General features: G+C 45.2%; 1 protein-coding gene across 4 annotated transcripts in view; it reads right to left on the bottom strand.

Moving 5' to 3' along the window:
• Positions 1-22149, bottom strand: part of TCP11L2 (t-complex 11 like 2) — a 44496-nt gene extending 22347 nt beyond the window's left edge. For 2 of the 4 annotated variants that reach the window (XM_040344334.1, XM_040344337.1), the window contains exon 1: positions 11212-11598. The gene's annotated coding sequence lies outside the window, so the exon portion shown is untranslated. Of the gene's footprint in view, positions 1-11211; positions 11599-21995 lie in introns of those variants that run through there. The other 2 variants (XM_040344335.1, XM_040344336.1) reach the window with 2 other exon arrangements.
• Positions 22150-23142: the final 993 nt, after the last annotated feature.

Raw genomic sequence — 23142 nt, 5'->3', positions numbered from 1 at the left:
GTGCACCCTGCAGAGTGCTGAGAGAAATTGGGTGGTTGGGGTGGGAATGCCAAATGTAACTGAGGTGCACCCTGCAGAGTGCTGAGAGAAATTGGGTGGTTGTGGTGGGAATGCCAAGTGTAACTGAGGTGCACCCTGCAGAGTGCTGAGAGAAATTGGGTGGTTGTGGTGGGAATGCCAAGTGTAACTGAGGTGCACCCTGCAGAGTGCTGAGAGAAATTGGGTGGTTGTGGTGGGAATGCCAAGTGTAACTGAGGTGCACCCTACATAGTGCTGAGAGCAATTGGGTGGTTGGGGTGGGAATGCCAAGTGTAACTGAGGTGCACCCTACATAGTGCTGAGAGCAATTGGGTGGTTGGGGTGGGAATGCCAAGTGGAACTGAGGTGCACCCTGCAGAGTGATGATCTAAATCCAGATCAAACACATTTGGTACTCTGCAGTTATCAGCACTGAATGTAAATACAGAAAGTACTCTGATCAATAATTTCCTATCAATTCCTCATTAATACTCAAAGAAAAACAAAGATTTAGCCTGCACCCTGGTTCATAGCCTATTCCTGAACTGTATAAATGTGCACTAGAAAGTGTGTGTGTGTGTGTGTGTGTGTGTGTGTGTGAGAGAGACACATAAAAGATGTTTCCACTACCTGATCATTTCCTGCCAAAACATCTTTTGCCTATGGGTGGGTACCCTTCAAGAGGAAGAAGAATGTAGCAGCACAGCAATATTACATTCAGCATGTTCTCAATGCAAAACACTTATCACAGTTCAGAGATCAGTTTGCCTGGGTTCACATTTGTGCGATATAGACACCGCATATGATTCGCACAGGAATCGCACTGCATTCCTGTGCGTCGCGATTTCAGTCATACATTTTGTATGTCTGAAATCGCATTGCATCTGCGCCAAAACTGTGCCCGATACTTTTTTCCCCCACACCTGAATCGCCTGTCAGTCCCGATTTTGGCAGCCATTTCACAGACATCAGTGCGGGTTTTTGCACAGATGTCAACGGAAATCGCACCCCGAAATCGCAAAAAGTAGTACAGAAACAAATTTTTTTAAATCGGTACAGCGTCGCAAATGCCGAGTTTCACCGATTAGGACGGTGCAATTGCCGCCGATTTGACATGTCACATTTGACTAATGTGAACCAGGGCTAAACCATTTCCTATTCTGTCCAAAAGTAGAAGTTTTGGCTTTAGATATACTGCAAACTAAACCCACCAATCCCTGACTCCAATGCTAACCTAACCCATGGCTAAACTAAAGCTAGCCATACACTTTTAGATTGCGGTCATTCAGCTTGCACTCTAAACAGAGTCCCCCATCCATGCTAAACCATGTTGGAGGATGGAGCTGCGGTGGCTCAACGCGATTGGCACTGCGCTGATAAGCCATTCACCTCTGCAGCTAGGGGTTCGGATCCCGGTCTCGGCTACATGTGAATTGAGTTTGGTGGTCTCTGCCACCTTTCTCCATGCCCCGGGTGGCAATGGCGGGTGTGTGAGGGGGTCCTCCCACACAGCCTGCCCTACCTGCTCCGCTTTGAAGCCCACCAGGGCAGAGGGACTCCCTACAAGGGAGTCCTTTGCCTCACTTTTTTAGAGACCGCGTGGTCAAAGTGCGTGCATGTTAACCCAATTTCGAGTGCTTAGTACACCCACCGCCCTCCCACAAAAACCACCACACTTACACACACTCTAAATTGGGTTAACATGCACGCACTTTGACCACGCGGTCTCTAAAAAAGAGAGGCGAAGGACTAACGGGGCTGGTTGAGCGGGCAAATCCTCTCACTCCCTTATAGGGAGTCCCTCTGCCCTGTTGGGCTTCAAAGCAGAGCAGGTAGGGCAGGCTGTGTGGAAGGACCCCCTCACACACCCGCCATTGCCACCCGGGGCATGGAGAAAGGTGGCAGATTGCCTCTGGGGGAGGCCTGCCTACTCCCAACTCCTGCAGTCCGGCTCCTCTCTCGAGTACACGCACAAAATACACTTAAAAAAAAAAAAAAACCATGTTGGAGGAATCTCAACTGCTGGCTTTTACGTTCTCACAGCCTCAGCACCCACAGCTGTCGGCATACCTGAACAGTGACTACATCCGATAGGACCAAGTCACAGCTTAGCCAAAAGTTGTCCACCTCACTCAGTCAGAGCAAAAGCTTATCTGAGCTGTTGAGTTTGCCGGGTGTTCCCTGGAACCAACTTATAGATCCCCAACAGATGTTTGTGAAGGATCTTTTTTTATGCAGGTCATAGAGGGGTTGATTTACTTAGCCCTGGTTCAAACTGCCGCGACTTGAGAGTTCAAAGTCGCATGACAAGTTACTCCCCATTAACGGCAATGGAACAGATCTAATCTATGCACCTCAAGTCGCTCTGACTTAGAAAAAGCTTCCTGCACTACTTTTGGTGCGACTTCAACATGACTTGCATCCAATTCTGGTAAAAAAAAGTTGTCGGAATTCGAAGTCGCAGCAGTATGAACCAGGGGTAAAATTGGAGTGTGCAAAATCTGGTGCAGCCGTGCAAAGAAACCAATCAGCTTCCAGGTTTTAGCCTACATTCACATTGGAGGCGGGTTTGAAATCATGCGAGTTCAGATCAACTCGCATCATTTCAAACCCCTATTTGCGCGTTCAGGGGCAATTTGACAGACTTCTGTGCGGTTTCCTGCACAGATGTTTATTGAAATCGCCCCCAAAGTAGTGCAGGAACTACTTTTTGGGATAGGCGCGGGGTCACACCGATTCAGACGGTGCCAGCTTTAGGCTCCAATTTGGCATGCGATTTGAAATGCGAAATCGGCGCGATGTGAACGGGGGCTTATTGTCAAAGCTTAATTGAGCAATCGGAAGTTAAAGCAGATTGACTACAATGCACAGCTACACCAGATGTTGCACTCTCCAGTTTTAGTACATAAGCCCCTGTATGTCTAGTAATAGTTAGTCACATTTAAAGCGGAACTTCAAGCGGTGGTTCACCCTAAAAAACAAGTTTCTACCATGAAATTCAGCATACTGGCGCGAGCTACAGTACGCCTTTATTTTATTTTTTTTGGGCTGTACTCACAGTTTAATCCCGTAGTTAAGTTTCAGACTCCCCGCGGGGAATGGGTGTTCCTATGCAGAGGGAACATGATTGACGGCCGGCTATGGCGCGTCACGCTTCCCGAAAATAGCCGGAGTAGGACTCGGCTCTTCACGGCGCCTGCGCACAGACTAGGAGCTGACTGCGCAGGCGCCGTGAAGAGCCAAGTCCTATTTCGGCTATTTTCGGGAAGCGTGACCTGGTTGATGGAGAGTGTGATGAGGCTGAAGCATTATGGGTGGAACTGCATACAGATGTGCGTAGTTCAAAATTAATCATTGGAGTTTGTTATAAACCACCCAATGTTAATGAGGAGGTGGAGACTCAGCTCCTTGCACAGATGGAAAGGGCTGCAAGGTCTGGGACGGTGATAATAATGGGGGATTTTAACTACCCAGAAATTGACTGGATTAATGGCACTTCTGGGACAGTTAAAGGACAAAAATTTAAAAACCTATTGCAGGACAATTTTATGGTGCAGTTTATTGAGGCCCCAACTAGGAATGATGCCCTGTTGGACCTGATAATCTCAAACCATGCAGAGCTTATTACTAATGTTCAGATAAAGGAACACCTGGGTAGCAGTGATCATAACATGATTTCATTTAATATTAACTATAAGCAAGAAATACATACAGGAAATATTAAAACACTAAATTTTAAGAGAGCAAATTTTCCAAGGATGAGGGCTGCTCTCCAGGACTTGGACTGGGAGGGACTATTGGCACAGCTGAACACAGAACAGAAATGGGAATTCTTCAAAAAGACTGTGTGGAACCTCACTGCAAAGTATGTTCCCATGGGCAATAAGTTTAAAAGGCTAAAAATAAAACCTATGTGGCTCACGGTCAAAGTTAAAAAAGCTATAAACAAAAAGAAAGTAGCTTTTAAAAAATATAAAAATGAAGGAACACTAGTGTTGTTTAAATGTTACAAAGAATATAACAGGATATGCAAAAAGGAAATCAAGGATGCAAAAATTCAAAACGAACGACAGATTGCAAAAGATAGTAGGACAAACCCCAAAAAATTCTTTAAATATATTAATAGTAAAAAGGTGAAGTCTGAGCATGTAGGCCCCTTACAAAATAATCTAGAGTGGGTGACTGGGGACAAAGAGAAGGCAAATTTATTAAATGTTTTCTTCAGCTCTGTGTATACAATGGAGCATGGGGGAGCTCATGTCCAAAATGGGGGTGGGAGTGACACAGCCTCAAATCCACAATGGCTCAAAAGTGATATGGTCCAGAAATATTTAGACAGAATAAAGGTGGATAAAGCACCTGGACCAGATGGCATCCATCCACGGATCCTAGGTGAGTTGAGCTCTGTCATTTCAAAGCCACTGTATCTAATATTTAGGGACTCATTAAAGACAGGAATAGTACCACTGGATTGGCGCAGGGCCAATGTGGTGCCCATATTTAAAAAGGGAACAAAGTCTTTACCAAGTAACTATAGACCTGTTAGTCTAACTTCTATAGTTGGAAAGATACTGGAACGTTTAATAAAAGACCACATGGATGAGTTCTTGCTGGAAAAAAACTATTTAAGCAGCAGACAACACGGATTCATGAAAGACAGAAGTTGTCAGACAAACCTGATTTCCTTTTATGAAGAGGTAAGTAAAACCCTGGACAGAGGCGTGGCTGTGGACGTGATATATTTGGATTTTGCAAAAGCGTTCGATACAGTTCCGCACACACAGCTCATGTGTAAGGTAAGGTCTACAGGATTGGATATATCAGTTTGTAAATGGATAGAAAACTGGCTGAAAGACAGAATTCAGAGAGTCGTGGTTAATGATTCTTACTCTGAATGGTCCAATGTTATCAGTGGAGTACCCCAAGGTTCAGTGCTGGGACCCTTACTTTTCAATATATTTATAAATGATATTGGGTCTGAGATCAAAAGTAACATTTCTGTCTTTGCAGATGACACCAAGCTATGCAGTGGAATAACGTCCTTACAGGAGGTCTCCAATTTACAAGCCGACCTCAATGCTCTGTCTAATTGGGCGACTAAGTGGCAGATGAGGTTTAATGTAGATAAATGTAAAGTTATGCACTTAGGGAATAAGAATATGCATGCATCATACATACTAGGGGGAGTACAACTGGGGGGATCTGTAGTGGAGAAGGATCTGGGGGTTTTAGTTGATCATAAGCTCAATAATGGCATGCAATGCCAAGCTGCGGTTTCCAAAGCGAGCAAAGTCCTTTCTTGTATTAAGAGAGGTATGGACTCCAGAGACAGAGATATAATTTTGCCCCTGTACAAATCATTAGTAAGACCTCATCTGGAATATGCAGTTCAGTTTTGGGCACCAGTTCTCAAAAAGGACATCGGAGAACTGGAGAAAGTGCAGAGAAGGGCAACCAAACTGATAAGAGGCATGGAGGAGCTCAGCTATGAGGAAAGATTAGAGGAACTGAATTTATTCACTCTTGAGAAGAGGAGAATAAGGGGGGATATGATCAACATGTACAAATATATAAGAGGTCCATACAGTGAACTTGGTGTTGAGTTATTCACTTTACGGTCAACACTGAGGACAAGGGGGCACTCTTTACGTCTAGAGGAAAAGAGATTTCACCTCCAAATACGGAAAGGTTTTTTCACAGTAAGAGCTGTGAAAATGTGGAACAGACTCCCTCCAGAGGTAGTTCTGGCCAGCTCAGTAGATTGCTTTAAGAAAGGCCTGGATTCTTTCCTAAATGTACAGAATATAACTTGAGTATTAAGATTTGTAGGTAAAGTTGATCCAGGGTAAATCCGATTGCCTCTCGGGGGATCAGGAAGGAATTTTTTCCCCTGCTGTAGCAAATTGGATCATGCTCTGCTGGGGTTTTTTGCCTTCCTCTGGATCAACTGTGGGAATGGAGTTGGGTGTATAGGATTTTACTGTGTTTTTTTTTTTTTTTTTTTTTGTGGTTGAACTGGATGGACTTGTGTCTTTTTTCAACCTGACTAACTATGTAACTATGTAACTATGTAACTATGTGACGCGCCATAGCCGGCCGTTAATCATGTTCCATCTGCCTAGGACTGCCTACTGAAACTTAACTAAGGGATTAAACTGTGAGTATGGCGCAAAAAAAAAAAAAAAGCATACTGTAGCTCGCGCTAGTATGCTGGATGGCATGGAAAAAAATAAAAAAAAATTTTTAGGGTGAACCCCCGCTTTCAGTAATTTTTTAATCTTTCCATCTATTAAATCTTCTGCTCTTTTAACTTTGGATAGTAAAACTTTTTTTTCCTGCCAGTAAGTCCTGGTTCACATTGGTACAATTTGACATATCAAGTCACATGTCAAATTGGCGGCAAAGGCACTGTCCTAATCAGTGTGATGCTGCATTTGCATCGTCGCACCGATTTCAAAAAGTCGTTTCTGTACCACTTTTTGCGATTTCAGCTGAACTTGCACGGCTTCATTCCTGCAGCTCAGTGTGAACCTGGGCTCAATACCTTTGCAGCCCACTTCCTGTTTCTTGTCTAGTCATTAGGCTTATGACATCATGCACGTCTTCAACGTTACAGAAGCAGTCCGGTTGAATGTAATGAACTACTACTAGATATCCCTAATAGATGTTGGTTTTATAAACATGATTTAGCTCAGTTGTAATCTTCAATAATGCAGACGAACGATAGGCTTTTCATCTGTACATAGTTAGTGCACACAAGCTCTACAGCAGGGCTAATCCTACACTGGATCCTACTCGGTGCAGTGTCTCTTCTGAGCTGTAAGGCGATAGCGCTCACACACCAGCTGGTAAACAGCAGCACTGCCCCATAGGAGGTGATCACTTTGTTCGGACCTTACAAGGCAAAGCTTTACAGGATCTGCCATTCAGACGTCAGTAAACATAGACAGTTGTGCTCAAAAGTTTGCATACCCTGGCAGAAAATGTCTAATTTTGGCATTTATATTGAAAATATGACTAGTCATGCCAAAAAAATGTTTTTTATTCAAGGATAGTGATCACATGAAGCCATTTATTATCATAGTTTTTTGTCTCCTTTTAAAATCATAATAACAGAAATCGCCCAAATGGCCCTGATGAAAAGTTCACATGCCCTAAAAATGTCTGGCCTTGGTATAGGCACAGAAGGTGGCACACACAGGTTAAAATGGCTATTAAAAGGTTAATTTCCCACATTTGTGGCTTTTTAAATTGCAATTAGTGTCTGTGTATAAAAAGTCAATGAGTTTGTTAGCTCTCACGTGGATGCACTTAGCAGGCTAGATACTAAGCCATGGGGAGCAGAAAAGAACAGTCAAAAGACCTGCGTAACAAGGTAATGAAAGTTTACAAAGATTGAAAAGGATATAAAAAGAGGTCTAAAGCCTTAAATCTGCCAGTCAGTACTGTTCAATCATTTAATAAGAAGTGGTAAATTTGGGGGATCTCTTGATACCAAGCCAAGGTCAGGTAGATCAAGAAAGATTTCAGCCACAAATGCCACAGGAATTGTTCGGGATACAAAGAAAAACCCACAGGTAACCTCAGGAAAAATACAGGAGAAATTAACCTTGAATTGACATTTTAACCTGTGTGTGTGCCACCTTCTGTGTCTGTGCCAAGATCAAACATTCTGGGGTATGTAAACTTTTTGTCATTTTGCGATTTCTGTTATCATTATGATTTAAAATGGATCCAAAAAAAAAAAACTATGTGATAATAAATGGGTTCACGTGATCACTATCATTAAATAAAAAACATTTTTTTGGCATGAGGAGTCAGATTTTCAATATTAATGTAAAAATTTCACAATTTCTGGCAGGGTATGCAAACTTTTGAGCCCAACTGTAAACATCTACAGGAAACCATCTACACAGGTGGTGCATCAGCTACGGTGCAGATAGGAGCTGCTGAGTTTGAGTGAACAGGCTCCCAAATTGCTGGGTATTGTAGTCCACATGTACCAGCAGTTGGCATGCTCTCTTATGGAGCCCATGTTTATTAAAAGTGGTGCATGGCATGCTCCATGCATACCAGGTGTGTTTGAACTTTGCTGGGCAGCCTTGAATACCCTTTTTACTATCAACTCAGTCCTGTCTATCCCACCACATACATGCATTCTGACTGTTCCCCTGTTCCTGTTTTATGATTAGGTGATGTATTTGCTGTTTATTTGAATAAAAGAAAACCTGGACTGTTTTTTGGAGTGCGGCTATCCATCTTTCATCTACTTTTTATACATACATGCATTAAAGTGCATAGATTACGCAGATATACTAACAGCAGATGTAGAATTTTCTGATGCAAATCTTATAATACTGCTGTGTTCAGAACCATAAAAAATAAATAATAATAATAATAATAATAATAATAATAATAATAAATAAAAAAAAAAAAAAAAAAACTTTACGCTGTACAGATCTGAACTATTTAATGCCCATGCGCATGAGCCCTAAGGCCCCATGTAGAACAGCCTTTCTTAACACAGAGGAACCCTCAAAATAACTTTCCGGTCTCAGGGAACCCCAACTAAAATTGACTAGATCTACAATTCATGATACATTAGTGTGATGATCATTTGGATGAATGCCCCTTATGCTTGTGGTTATTGGAAATAATTACCCCCCCCCCCCTACATCTAGCTAACAGATCAATGGTGTCAGTGGAAACTTACACAACAATGGTATGGTCAAGGGCAGTGATGGCAAACCTTGGCACCCCAGATTTTTTGGAACTACATTTCCCATGTTAAGCATCATGGGAAAAGTAGTTCCAAAACATCTGGGGTGCCAAGGTTTGCCATCGCAGGTCTAGGGAAGCCAACCAAAAATTATACTAAATAAAGAGGTGCCACCACATACACGATCTGGGTGGGGTGTAAAAGAGAAGAAAGGGATACTACACCCGCATGCCTACCTGTATAAAAAATAAAGGAAATGAAGAAGAAGAAATGAAAGAAGAATAGAAAGAAGAAAGAAGAAGAATAGAAAGAAGAAAGAAGAAGAATAGAAAGAAGAAAGAAGAAGAATAGAAAGAAGAAAGAAGAAGAAATGAAATGAAAGAAGAAGAAATGAAAGAAGAAGAAGAAGAAGAAGAAATGAAAGAAGAAGAAATGAAAGAAGAAGAAATGAAAGAAGAAGAAATGAAAGAAGAAGAAGAAGAAGAAATGAAAGAAGAGAAAGAAGAAGAAGAAGAGAAAGAAGAAGAAGAAGAGAAAGAAGAAGAAGAAGAAGAAGAAGAAGAAGAAGAAGAAGAAGAGAAAGAAGAAGAAGAAGAAGAGAAAGAAGAAGAAGAAGAAGAAGAGAAAGAAGAAGAAGAAGAAGAAGAAGAAGAGAAAGAAGAAGAAGAAGAAGAAGAAGAAGAAGAGAAAGAAGAAGAAGAAGAAGAAGAGAAAGAAGAAGAGAAAGAAGAAGAAGAAGAGAAAGAAGAAGAAGAAGAAATGAAAGAAGAAGAAGAAGAGAAAGAAGAAGAAGAAGAAGAAATGAAAGAAGAAGAAGAAGAGAAAGAAGAAGAAGAAGAAGAAATGAAAGAAGAAGAAGAAGAGAAAGAAGAAGAAGAAGAAGAAGAGAAGAAGAAGAAGAAGAAGAAGAAGAAGAAGAAGAAGAAGAAGAAGAGAAAGAAGAAGAAGAAGAAGAAGAGAAAGAAGAAGAAGAAGAAGAGAAAGAAGAAGAAGAAGAAGAGAAAGAAGAAGAAGAAGAAGAGAAAGAAGAGAAAGAAGAAGAAGAAGAAGAAATGAAAGAAGAGAAAGAAGAAGAAGAAGAGAAAGAAGAAGAAGAAGAGAAAGAAGAAGAAGAAGAAATGAAAGAAGAAGAAGAGAAAGAAGAAGAAATGAAAGAAGAAGAAGAGAAAGAAGAAGAAATGAAAGAAGAAAGAAGAAGAAATGAAAAAAGAAAGAATAAAGAAGAAGAAATGAAAGAAGAAAAAAAGAAGAAAGAAGAAAAAGGTTTATCGATATCAGACTCTCACAAATATAACACTGCATCACAGATCCCGCCGCCCACCGGACCGTTACAGGAACCCATGATCGGGATTACCCAACCCCTCATGGATGCCCACTCAGAACCCCCACCCCCTCAACCACCCACCTGTTTCATGGGAGCTGGATGAACCACTTTTCCTGAGACCTCACCCCCTATGATCCTGACCTGACACCGCAAACTAGAATTAAAACCCCAGCAGTGGGAGATGCCCATGAACCAATCCCAGCACCTCTGGTGGAGTAAAGATGGAAAAGCTGGGGTACATCGCTAAGTAATGGTCAAGGCATAAACCACAGTTTCCCCGCTAGAACTGAAGTAACACAATAGACAAACCCAAACTTGGTAGGGCAAGGGGGGGGGGGCACAATGGCTACAACATGCCAACAATAAGCAGCATAAATACCCATATATCAAACTATGCCTACATATCCTACAGAGAGTAGCACAGTTAAACCATGAGGCTATAGTAAATCTAACTGGAAGTCCTCAATAGGATGATCAGTGTGCACAAAGACCTGCTGCTGTAATATGCCAGTGGGGAACTTACCTGAGAGGCAGAAATTGTTCATTGCTCAAGAAACCCCATAGCAACCAGGGGTCTCAAACTGGCGGCCCTCCAGCTGTTGCAAAACTACAAGTCCCATCACGTCTCTGATTGTGGGAGTCGCGCTTGTAACTTTCAGCCTTGCAATGCATCATGGGGCTTGTAGTTTCGCAAACAGCAGTTTGAGACCCAGCTCTAGAACCATGGTTGAGAAAACCTGATCTAGAAGCTGCAAAGTCCTCTATTGCCAGGTGCTGCCTACAGCCTCCTATTCAACTGAATGGCTGTAAGTGGCCATCAACTTAGCCGCGCGTAAGCATACAGCGTTCTTGCCCCAAAGGGGCGCACCACTTTGATGTTTGGGGAAATAGGACATATTGGGGGGGGGGGGGGTAAATGCTGATGCAGAAGCCCTCAATGTTTGCCAGGGTACAGCTGGGTACAACCATCCACTGGTATGGGAGGCTGTATGGGGCACCTGCAGCTTCCTGGGACAGTGGCAGGGATTTTGCACTGGAGGACATTGCAGCCTCTATATAGAAGTCCTTCCGTTATGTTATGTTTATATTTCTTCTAACAAAGTAACACAGTTGGAATGATCACTGGCATTAGAGATGAGGGCTTTCTTACCTTTGTGTGAGCAGATGATGGAGAAGCACACAGTGGCCAGGTAGGTGTTGATGTCAGCTGCAGGTAGGTAGGTGACCCGATGGGATCTGGGGGTAGTTGATGGAAGGTTCTGTTTGTTGTACTGTCAGTGTATAGAATGTCCTGTGATCACTGTACTCCCTGTACACAGCTGAGTCTCTCTAATGTTTTTGTTCAGCTCCAGCTGATCTCTGGGGGAGGGGAGGAGGGGGTGGACTGTACCAAGTGAAGCACATGGGCAATAATAAGAATACAAACCTCTGTAGGCACACCGTGACACTCCCACACATCGAACCACATTTTACTGTCACTTGTATACACAGATCCTGACTTTGTACATCAAATAACGAGCTAAACTGTGAGCGGACTGGAAAATAACAGAGATCGCAAACAATGGTACGGCCCGAGATGGACGTCACTTATTTACGGAAGTAATCTTCCATTGAGGGCAGGCCCCTCCTTCTCTGAAGGCTGTTGCTGGGAGAAAAGCTCGATAATAGACGAGTGGACACGCCCCTCTCCAGCATTAACCCTAAAGGGAGAGCGGAGCTGGATTTCTAATGAGCGGCTCGTGCGCTGTAAGGCTCGGGGAGGGTTAATGGAGAGAGGGGCGGGCACAGAGAATAGCAGTTGTACAGTGACAATAGGAGGAGAGGACACAGAGGTCATTGCCCGGGGCTTGTGTACAGAGAGCGGGCTGGACCGCGGGAAGACTTGGGGCCAACTGTCACATCCTCACTACATTCTTCTACCATAGGTCTCAAACTGGCAGCCCTCCAGCTGTTGCGGAACTACAAGTCCCATCATGCCTCTACCGTGGGAGTCAGTCAGCCTTGCAATGCCTCATGGGACTTGTAGTTCCGCAACAGCCAGTCTGAGACCCTTGTTCTATACTGTTTGGAACTTCAACTGTCAATTCCAATCTCTTTATATCACTAAACTCTGGTTTTATAAAAAATAGAACAATCCCATTTGTATGTATTGTGTTCTTAACCACTTCAGTACTGGGCACTTTTCACCCCCCTGTGCGAATCACATGTGGTGTTTTCCACACACCAGTGTAAACCCAGGCTAAAAGTGTCTAATGCCGCGTACACACGATCATTTTTCGGCATGAAAAAAAACAACGTTTTCCAACTTCATCATTAAAAACGACGTTGTCGTTTTTAAAAAATGATGAACAAAGCGCGGTGACGTACAACATGTACGACGGCACTCTGAAGGGGAAGTTCTATTCGCCTTTGGGCTGCTTTAGCTGATTCCGTGTTAGTAATAGACGATTTGCGCTTTTCTGTCTATTACAGCGTGATGAATGTGCTTACTCCATTATGAACGGTAGTTTTACCTGAACGAGCGCTCCCGTCTCATAACTTGCTTCTGAGCATGCGCGGGTTTAAAACGTCGTTTTAACCCACACACGATCATTTTTTACAACCCGAAAAACTACTTTTTTTTTCCTGAAGCCGAAAAACGATGTGAAGCCCACACACCATCATTTTAAATGACGTTTTTAAAAACGTCGTTTTTTTTCATGCCGAACAGTTCCAAACAGTATAGAATGGTCGTGTGTACGCGCCATAAGAGTTTATGTGCGTAAAGGGTTTGTAAAGGTTAGTTTTTTTCTAAATAGGTTCCTTTAACCACTTCAGCCCCGGAAGAATTTACCACCTTTCTTACCAGAGCACTTTTTGCGATTCGGCACTGCATCGCTTTACCTGACAATTGCGCGCTGCCAAACAAAATTTACCTCCTTTGTTTCCCCACAAATAGAGCTTTCTTTTGGCGGTATTTGATCACCTCTGCGTTTTTTGTTTCCCACAGTTTAGGCCGATAACGTATTCTTGTACATATTTTTGGTAAAAAAAAAAATATTGGAATAAGCGTATATTGATTGGTTTGCGCAAAATGACCAGTTACACTTACCGGTAGCTGTATTTCTGGTAAGTCTTACAGGACGGCACCCTGAGAGATGACTGGCTTCTCCTGACAGGAAACACAATCAAAAAGAGGTTAAAAACCCCGCCCCTTCCCGTGCTCCTCAGTTTGAGATAAAGTATGAACCCACCAGCCTGCATATCACCTATCCTCTTGGCCGTTGAGATTGCCAAGAGGAAGGCGAATTTAAAGGTGAGTAACCTGATGGGGATAGTGTCGATTGGCTCAAACGGAGCCTTGGTAAGTTGGTTTAACACTAACGAAAGATCCCAGGGTGGAACCCTAGAGATCTGAACTGGGGACAACCTGTCTCTGGCTATAAGAAACCTCTTAACCAGGGGGTCCAGGGATAAACGTCTATCCAAAAAATATGACAAGGCTGCTACCTGAACCCTTAGTGTTCTTGTGGCTAACCCTTTGTCTACTCCATCTTGGAGAAAATCTAAGATGACCGAGGTCTCCTGCTGAGAAACATGTCTCTCTGAGCACCAGCGAGAGAAGATACCCCAGGTTTTGGCATATATACGCCTAGTGACTACCTTCCTACTGGCTAGAAGCGTGTCAATAACTCTCTCTGAGCAGCCCTTCTCCCTCAGGCTCCGCCTCTCAAGCACCAGGCCGTCAGCTTGAAGAAGCCGGGTTCTGGGTGAAAAATCGGACCCTGACGAAGAAGGTCCGCCCGGACAGGGAGAAGAAGGGGAGGCAACACTGACCCTCGCTCTAGAGCGGGAAACCAGGCCCTCTTGGGCCACCAGGGTGTGACGAGAATGAACTTCCCTACTGCTAGATTTACCTTCTGTAGGCTCAAAGGAGGGAAGGCATAGGCTAGCTGAAACCTCCATACCTGTGCCAGTGCATCCACCCCCTCCGAGCCGTGTTCTCGGGAGAGAGAGAAGAATCTCTTCACCTTCCGGTTTGCCCTGCGGGCGAAGAGATCTATCTCTGGGCTGCCAAAGTGCTGGCATATTAGACTGAAAATCTCTGTATTTAGTTCCCATTCCCCCTGGAGAATGGGATGGCGACTTAAATAGTCTGCCTCCAGATTGAGGGTCCCTTTCAGGTGTACCGCCGAGAGTGAGAGAATTCTCTGCTCGGCCCAGCCCAGGATCTCTAAGGACAAGTCTAGAAGGGTGCGAGATCTGGTGCCCCCCTGATGGTTGAGGAAGGCCACCGCGGTCGCATTGTCGGAAATGATCTGGACCTCCTGGTCCAAGACTCTGTCCTCGAATGCCTTCAGAGCCTCTCCGACCGCTAATAGCTCGCGGTAATTTGAAGAGGCCCCCTTCTGTCGTTGTCCCCAGGTACCCTGGGCACGGAGATCGTCCAGATGTGCGCCCCACCCCCATGAGCTGGCGTCCGTGGTGATCCTGACCGGATTGGTCTGGCCCCACGACAGACCTTGCTGTAGGTTCTGTGGGATGAGCCACCAACCCAGTGAGAGTTTCACTGGTTCTGGGAGACTGACACTGAGCTCTAGGGATTCCCTTTTTCCGTCCCAGGAGGAGAGAAGGAAAAATTGTAGGGGTCTGGAGTGGAGCTGAGCCCACGGGACTGCTGGAATACAGGAAGTCATTAGACATAAGACTCTCATGATGTCCCTGAAGGAGGACTCTGCTCTTTCCAACGTTGATCTGACCACTGACATGAGACCTCGGATCTTGTCGCTGGGTAAAAGGAGCTTCCCTCCCAGGGAGTCTATCAGAAACCCTAGATAGAGTTTCTGCTGTTCTGGAAGGAGAGAGGACTTCTCCCTGTTGATGATCCACCCCAAGGACTCGAGGGTAGTCATTGCAGTGGCCAGATCCGCAAGAAGGAGATCCCGACTTTGATTGTATAGTATCAAGTCGTCGAGATAGGGAACTATCGCTATCCCTTGTAGGTGCAGGAAAGCGATCGCCTCCGCCAGGACCTTGGTAAAGACCCTTGGACTGGAGGCCAATCCGAAAGGAAGGGCAGCAAACTGCCAATGCTGCACTCCCTGGACGGAGGCGATCGCGAACCTGAGGAACCTCTGATGCCCCAAGAAAATCGGGACATGGAGGTATGCGTCTCGTAAATCGATGGTGACCATGAATACCTCCCTCAGTAGGAGCCTCCTGAGGCTGTAAATGCTCTCCATACGAAACTTCTTGTGGAGGAGGGAGGTATTCAGGGGCTTCAGATTTATTATCAGACGAAATTTCCCTGAAGGTTTGGGAACCATAAAGATGTGGGAGTACACACCCAACCCTCTCTGGTACACCGGGACTGGGACTATGACCCCCTGATGTGCCAGTTCTGCAACATTTTGTAGAAGGGCTGCTGATTTGAGAGGGTCCCTGGGTAAATGCGTCAAAATAAAGTTTTGAGGGGGAAGCTGACGGAACTCTAGCTTGTAACCTTCCCTTACAATCTGGAGAATATGTGGACTTTGAGTAATACTCTCCCATCTGGGAAGGAACTGGGAGAGTCTTCCCCCGACCTTCCCGTCATTTGGAGTCCTTGTCGCTGGGTTTGGGATTGGAAAAGAGGACACCTCCTTTTTGCTTTTCCTTCCCAGTACCCCAACGCCTGTTGTAAGGGGGCTTTTTCTCTGAGGGACGGTTCTTACCTCCAAATCCACCCTGGGGGCCTCGAAAAAACTTTTTCTTGTTTTGTCTAGGCTTAGCAGGAAAGCGAACCCCTTTCTCTGAGGATCTAGTCAGGGCCTGATCCAGGCCTGAACCAAAGAGCAGGGAGCCCTCAAAGGGAAGACCACAAAGGCGGTTTTTGGACGCAAGGTCCCCGTTCCACATTTTGACCCACACTGCCCTTCTGGCAGAATTGAGGAGGGCTCCTGTTTTTGCAGTAGAACGCACAGTCTCTACAGAGGCGTCTGCTAAATATGCTACTGCGCTCCCTAAGAGTTGAAGGGATTCTAAAATTTCCTTAGAATCTGACCCCTGGGACACATGTTCCTGCAATTTTGAGATCCAGGAATTGGCATTTCTTGCAACACAGGCCGAGGCTAGGGCGGGGCCCAAGGCAGCCGCGTTAGCCTCCCAGGCCCTACGCAAGGAGGTCTCTGCCCGCCGATCCATAGGATCCCTCAAATTGCCTGTGTCCTCAAAAGAGAGATCCGATTGCTTGGAAACTTGCGCGAGCGGAGCGTCTAGTCTAGGAATCTTAAAAAAAGTTGATTCCTCCTCCTCCTTAAAGGGGCAACGTCGTTTCCAGGTCTTGTACCTTAAAAGCTTCTTCTCTGGCTCTGCCCATTCCCTGAGGATAATATCCTTTAGGGACTGGTGTACCGGAATAGCCTTGGCCTGAGGTTTTAGCAGGCCCTGGTATAGCCTATCCTGAGTGGAAATTACTTCCGCAGGTTGAGGGATCTCTTCAGAGGCATATACTGCCTCTAGGAGGCCTTCCATATCGTCCGCAGCAAAGACATACCTGCCTGCCCTAGTATCCTCGCTCTCTTCCTCTGCCTGACCAAGAGAGCCACCCTCCTGAGGGGGAATCTCTGAGTCCTCGGAGTCAGATACTAAGGAACCAAGGGATTCCTGGCGGACTCTAAAGATCTGTGAAGAGGAACTCTCCTGAGAAGAGGGCCCTGCGATGGGGGGTTCAGGCTCTTTGCTCTTTAAAGACACATGAAATTCCTTGAGCGTAGAGAGCATTTCTGACTGTACCTCAAGAAACCCCTTCAGAATCTCAGAGGTCTCCTTCCCTGCTAGCTTAACAATACACTTAGCACAAAAGGGTTTGAAATAATCTGAGGGTAATTTGCAACTACAGTAGCCACATTTCTTGGAACGACTAGTGCTGCTTGAACGACTAGCCCCCCCCTGGGCAGTGCAATCCTCCCCTAAAAAGGAAAAGGTACACAGGCATGTATGTAAACGCTGAGAAATCACATTGGATTTTAGCCCACCATACCTGTATTCAAGAAGACTCACCCCCTGTGGTCTCCTCTGCAGCCAGGGTCGAAGATGACCGGCCCTCTCGCTCCATCGCGGGAGGATGATGGCTCCGCTCTCTCTCAGCTGCTGCTGTCCTCTTTCCGGTAGGACGTACCGTGTGTCTCCGGTGTAGTGGTAAGCCGGGACTGGCGTGCTGGAGCTGCGCTGCGCCATCTTTACCAGGCCGACCCGGAAGTGACACACACGCGCGCGCCTGTGTGTGTGACGTCCTTGCCCCGCGCCGCCGGCTCTGAGAGACGCCGGTTTGGCGCCAAAATTCGAACGGCAATGAACGCCCAGGGATCCAGGACGACCCGGCCGCAGCCCCAGAGCGCACAGAAGGCCCCTACCCCCGGAGAGAGCTCGACCCAAAAACCTCCAAGGTAAGGGGAAGGCTCAGGGAGAGAGAGGATCAGCCCCTGGAGCTCCAGAATAGACACCTATCCCCAGGAGACTCCAGCACTCAGGGGGGTTCTTCTGCTCACATAGTGAGGCCCCCCTGAGTAAGAAGGGACCCCCTAGGAGTGGAAGTATTCGCTGAACCCAAAGGCTACCCAGTGCCTGCGGTTCAGTTCCCAGGGGGGGACCACCAGCCCCAGGCCTTAGGTCAGAAAAAAATAAACGTTTCGCTGTGGGGAAACACAATCAAGAACTGAGGAGCACGGGAAGGGGCGGGGTTTTTAACCTCTTTTTGATTGTGTTTCCTGTCAGGAGAAGCCAGTCATCTCTCAGGGTGCCGTCCTGGAAGACGACTAGAGAAATTTATAGCGTCTACAAAATAGGGGATAGAATTATTGCATTTTTATTTTTTTTACTAGTAATGGCGGCGATCTGCGATTTTTTTTTATTATTGTGACCGTGACATTACGACGGACATATCGGACACATTTTTGGGACCATTCACATTTATACAGCGATTAGAGCTATAAAACTGCACTAATTACTGTGTAAATGTGACTGGCAGGAAAGGGGTTAACACTAGGGGGCGCTGAAGGGGTTACGTGTGTTCCCTAGGGAGTGATTCTAACTGTAGGGGGAGGGGACTCACAAGGGGAGGAGACCGATGTGTGCTCCTCTGTACTAGGAACCCACATCAGTCTCCTCACCACTGACAGGACATGGATCTGTGTGTTTACACACACGGATCCATGGTCCTGCCGTGATTGCGGGCAATCGCAGGTGCCCGGCAGACATCGCGCACCGGGTCCCAAGCAATGCCGTGGCCACAGGCGCGTGCCCCCTAGACCACCAGGACTTTATATTACGTCCATCCAGGATGGGAGATCCCATCTGTGGACGTCATATGACTATGGGCGGGTAGGGAAGTGGTTAAGCTAGTGCATTGTTGGTTCACTTACCTTTTCCTTTGATTTCCCTTCTAAATGTTTTTTTTTCTTTGTCTGAATTTCTCACTTCCTATTTTTCCTCAGTAAGCTTGCCCCCATCATCTGTGCTGTTCTAGCTGGGGGTTAGTCAGGAGACTACCGCAGGGATGTAGTCCCAAGGGAGGGGGCGAGCACGCTGACTAACCCCCAGCCAGAACAGCTCGGATGATGATGGTGGGAAGCTTACTGAGGAGGAACAGGAAGTGAGAAGATCAGACTGAGAATGAGAACATTTAGAAGGGAATTCGAAGGAAAAGGTAAACAATGCACTAGCTTAACCACTACCCGACGGCCGTACAACTTTATACGGCCGCGGGGTGGTTCTCAATCTCAGTAAAAAGACGGCCTGCGTGCGCATCCAGCGGCGCGGGCGAGTGCGTCCGACGGTGGCGCGCGTGCTCGCCGCATCGCTGAGATGCGAGTGCCTGGCGGCCGTGATGTCCGCCAGGGACTCGGATCGGCGGCTACAGGGACAAGACGTGGAGCTCTGTGTCCCTTGTACATAGATCGGTCACCTCCCCCAGTCACCCCCCTCCACCTACAGTTAGAACACAATTTAGGGTACACATTTAACCCCTTCCTCACCCCCTAGTGTTAACCCCTTCAATGCCAGTCACATTTATACAGTAATTAGTGCATTTTTATAGCACTGATCGCTGTATAAATGTGAATGGCGCCAAAAATGTGTTAAAAGTGTCCGATGTGTCCGCCATAATGTCGCAGTCACGAAAAAAATGCTGATCGCCGCCATTAGTAGTAAAAAAAAATAATAAAAAATAATAATAATTCTGTCCCCTATTTTGTAAGCGCAATAACATTTGCGCAAACCAGACGCTTCTTGCGATTTTTTTTCCCCAAAAATATGTAAAAGAATATGTATCGCCTAGACTGAGAAAAAAAATGTTTTTTAAAAAAAATTGGGATATTTATTACAGCAACAAGTAAAAAATATTGTTTTTTTTTCAAAATTGTCGCTCTATTTTTGTTTATAGCGCAAAAAATAAAAACCGCAGAGGCGATCAAATACCACCAAAAGAAAGCTCTATTTGTGGGGAAAAAAGGCGTCAATTTTGTTCGGGAGCCACGTCGCACGACCGCGCAATTGTCAGTTAAAGTGACGCAGTGTCACAAGCTGAAATTTCACCTGGTCAGGAAGGGGTATATGTGCCCAGTAAGGAAGTGGTTAACTGCTTGCCGACCAGCCGCCGCATCTCACAGTTCAGCGCCCCCCTGCCCCAGAGCACCTACCTCCCCATGTTGAGGGCATGCTGCCTGGCACGGTTGAGGGGGGAGGGCGCTAGCTCGTCCCCACCCCCTTTCCTGACCGACCGGGCTGCTGCTCGGATATGGGTCTGGTATGGATTTTGGGGGGATCCCCACGCTGTTTTTTCGGGTTCCCCCTCAAGATCCTAAGAGTACAAGTTGCATGCCAAAGTCGGAGCGTGCAAGACTGCGTTCTGACTTTGATCCTACTCCAATGATATTCAATGGAGTGAAGTAGTGTTGAGCGGAATACGCCATATTCGATTTCGCGATATATCACGAATATATAGCCGAATATTAGTGAAATATTCGCTAAAATCGAATATTCGTGATATTTTATCAAAAAAAATTTTTTGCAAAATTTCGCTAATGCGAAATTGATTGCGAAATTTTTAAACATTCAATTTCACCTGCCCTTTGGAAAAAGTGTGGTTTTACGTAATGGACCCTGCAACTAACAAGGTATTAATAAAATAAATACATTATTATATAGATTTGAGGGTTTACTTTGACCAATTTGTATATTGATTAGTTTAATAAATATTGAATAACCATAGATTTGGAAAATACAAGTAAACCGTTTACGTTGACATCTCTTAAATGTCTTTATGTTAAACAGTTATTATTCTCATTAAAGAGGTGAAATGCAAATGATGATGACACGGGACAAAAGATGGAAAATTCTTTGAAGATGTGATACACTGGAAAAACGCACAGAAACACTCCACTCTCTCCTATGACAACTGTGGTAGGAGAACTCTGATTGGCTCTGATGCAAAAGAAGGGCGGAGAAAGTATTCGCGAATATTCGGAAATCGAATATTCGCGATTGAATATTCGGCAACATAAAAGGATCGCCTCAGCTTAGCTACTCGGCCCAGGGTCTCTAATCATACCAGCAATGCTTTTAGACGTCAATGGAGATCACTAGGATGTGATCTGTTTTAAAAATAAAATTGAAAAAATACGAATATTCGGAATAGCGAATATTGGCCGCGAAATTCGAGTTATTCGCGAATATTCAAATATGCCATATTCGTAACGAATATTCGCAATGCGAATATTCGTGAGCAACACTAGAGTGAAGTAGGATTAAAGTCGGACCAAAGTAGTACAGGGAGCATTTTTAAAGTCGAACCGACTTGTGTCGGACCAGTTAAGACGGCTCCCATAGGGAAACATTGATTTACAGACGTCATGCGACATGAGCTCCCAATGTCGGAGCGTTTGCCGGACTAGTGTGAACCCAGCCGTAATCCTTAAAAAATAATCCCTGCTCACTTTCTCCTTATGGTCACACCTCCTGGTTTAAATGCTCAGACTCATACAGGAAAGAGGGTACTTCATAGTGTAGTATTTCACATAAAACAAACTTTTATTAATGGTAAAAAACTCACATTTAGGCAGAGGTAATTCAGCATAACATGACAGTACTGTGTGCAGGAAGACTTCCATGTTTGGCCGCACCCGGAAGTGATGTCACCACGGCTCTCTGTCCTCACGCGTATTGTGACTGTCCATGTTACTTTATCAAAGGATGGAGAGCCGTGAAGACTAGGGTGACTTAAAGCGGAGGTTCACCCATAGAGAACACTTTTTCCCCTTAGCTTCATGCTCGTTTTGTCTAGGGGAATCGGCTAGTTGTTTTAAAATATGATCCGTACTTACCGTTTACGAGATGCATCTTCTCCGCCGCTTCCGGGTATGGGCTGTGGGACTGGGCGTTCCTATTTTGATTGACAGTCTTCCGAGAGGCTTCCGACGGTCGCATCCATCGCGTCACGATTTTCCGAAAGAAGCCGAACGTCGGTGCTCAGGCGCAGTATAGAGCCGCACCGACTTTCGGCTACTCGTGACGCGATGGATGCGACCGTCGGAAGCCTCTCGGAAGACTGTCAAATCAAGAAGGAACGCCCGCTCCCGAAGACCCATACCCGGAAGCGACGGAGAAGATGCATCTCGAAAACGGTAAGTACAGCTCATATTTTGAAACAACTAGCCGATTCCCCTAGACAAAACGAGCATCCATCTAAGGAGAAAAGAGAAAAAAAATATATAATTGGGTGAACTCCCGCTTTAAATAGCACCGCGCTGCCATGGCGACCAGCAAAACGGTGCACCTGTGCCTATAATAGCCAATTGAAATCTTGACAAGTACATCCGGAATGAATTAATTGAACATGTGCCCATATATAATTCATAAAATGAGCTAAAACTATAAAAACGGTTAGGAATGAATTAGCCAGTTGATAAAAACAAGTACCTCACCAGTGACATTGGTCCCATCATGGCTATCCTCTTGCCTTACTGAGCTTGTTTACCATTCCATGTTGCCAGCACACAGCAGACACTTTCCCATTCTGGGCTGTTCTCACCCTATGCTCCTCTCCATTTAGGAAATGGCTTGCAGCTTCTCCCCAGCCACTGAGAATGAAAGGGGGTGGACTGTGCAAGGCAAAGTGGAAGCCCAGTACTGGAGCGTGGCTGTGGGGCCCCAGGGCAGATCGGACCTGGACTTTGTGGAGGATATGATATTATTACAGCGAGGTCGGCCCCCTGTAGCTAGGGGGTGGGGTTGTGATTGTGACCCCTGCAACCCCTTATTCTACGTCCATGCGCAGCGGTCTTTCAAATGCAATTTTTTTGGGAACAAATTACTTTAATTAATAATAATAAAAAAAAAAAACTAACCAGTAAAGTTGGCCCAATTTTTTTTTTGCATAATGTGAAAGATTTTACTCCGTGAGAATCGTGATCTTTATTCTAAGCAAAAAAATTGTGATTCTCATTTTGGCCAGAATCGTGCATCTCTAGTGTATACCCCCCCCCCCCAAAAAAAATGCAGCCGCTAAAGTGTTTTCAGGTTTGGCTTGAAGAAAAGGTGGCAACCCTAGCCTGAAACCTGACTCCAAACCTGGACTGTCCCGGTGAAACCCAGATGGGTGGCAACCCTACAGGTATGTAATCTTGGTCATTATTACATTTTAGTTGATTAAATCTACTATAGGTTTAGTCGACTAATGCCGCGTACACACGATCGGGCTTTTGCCCGGCCAAATCACATCGGAAAAATCTAAATATCTAAACTCTGAATTTCTGATGAAAAAACTCAGATGGGGCTACACACGATCGGAAAAAGTCAATCAGACTTTTTCCATCGGAAATTCCGATCGTGTGTACGGGGCATAAAACTAAACTAAAACTAAAACAATTCAGATGACTAAATCGAAATGGCATTTTAGTCAAAACTAAAACTAGATCAAAATGTGCGGTCAAAAATTAACACCGGTATTAAAAAATGTAAAGAAATAAAACCATAGACTTATTTATGAAGGGGTGTAAATGTAAATATGTTGCTTCAATGGGACATGACATTATTTAAGTATTTATAACTTTTGGAAAGTGTTGCT

The sequence above is a fragment of the Rana temporaria genome, chromosome 3 (genome assembly GCF_905171775.1).
Source record: "Rana temporaria chromosome 3, aRanTem1.1, whole genome shotgun sequence".
Classification (NCBI taxonomy): domain Eukaryota; kingdom Metazoa; phylum Chordata; class Amphibia; order Anura; family Ranidae; genus Rana; species Rana temporaria.
Note: the sequence above shows the minus strand (reverse complement) of the source record. Positions and strands in the feature narration are given on the sequence as shown.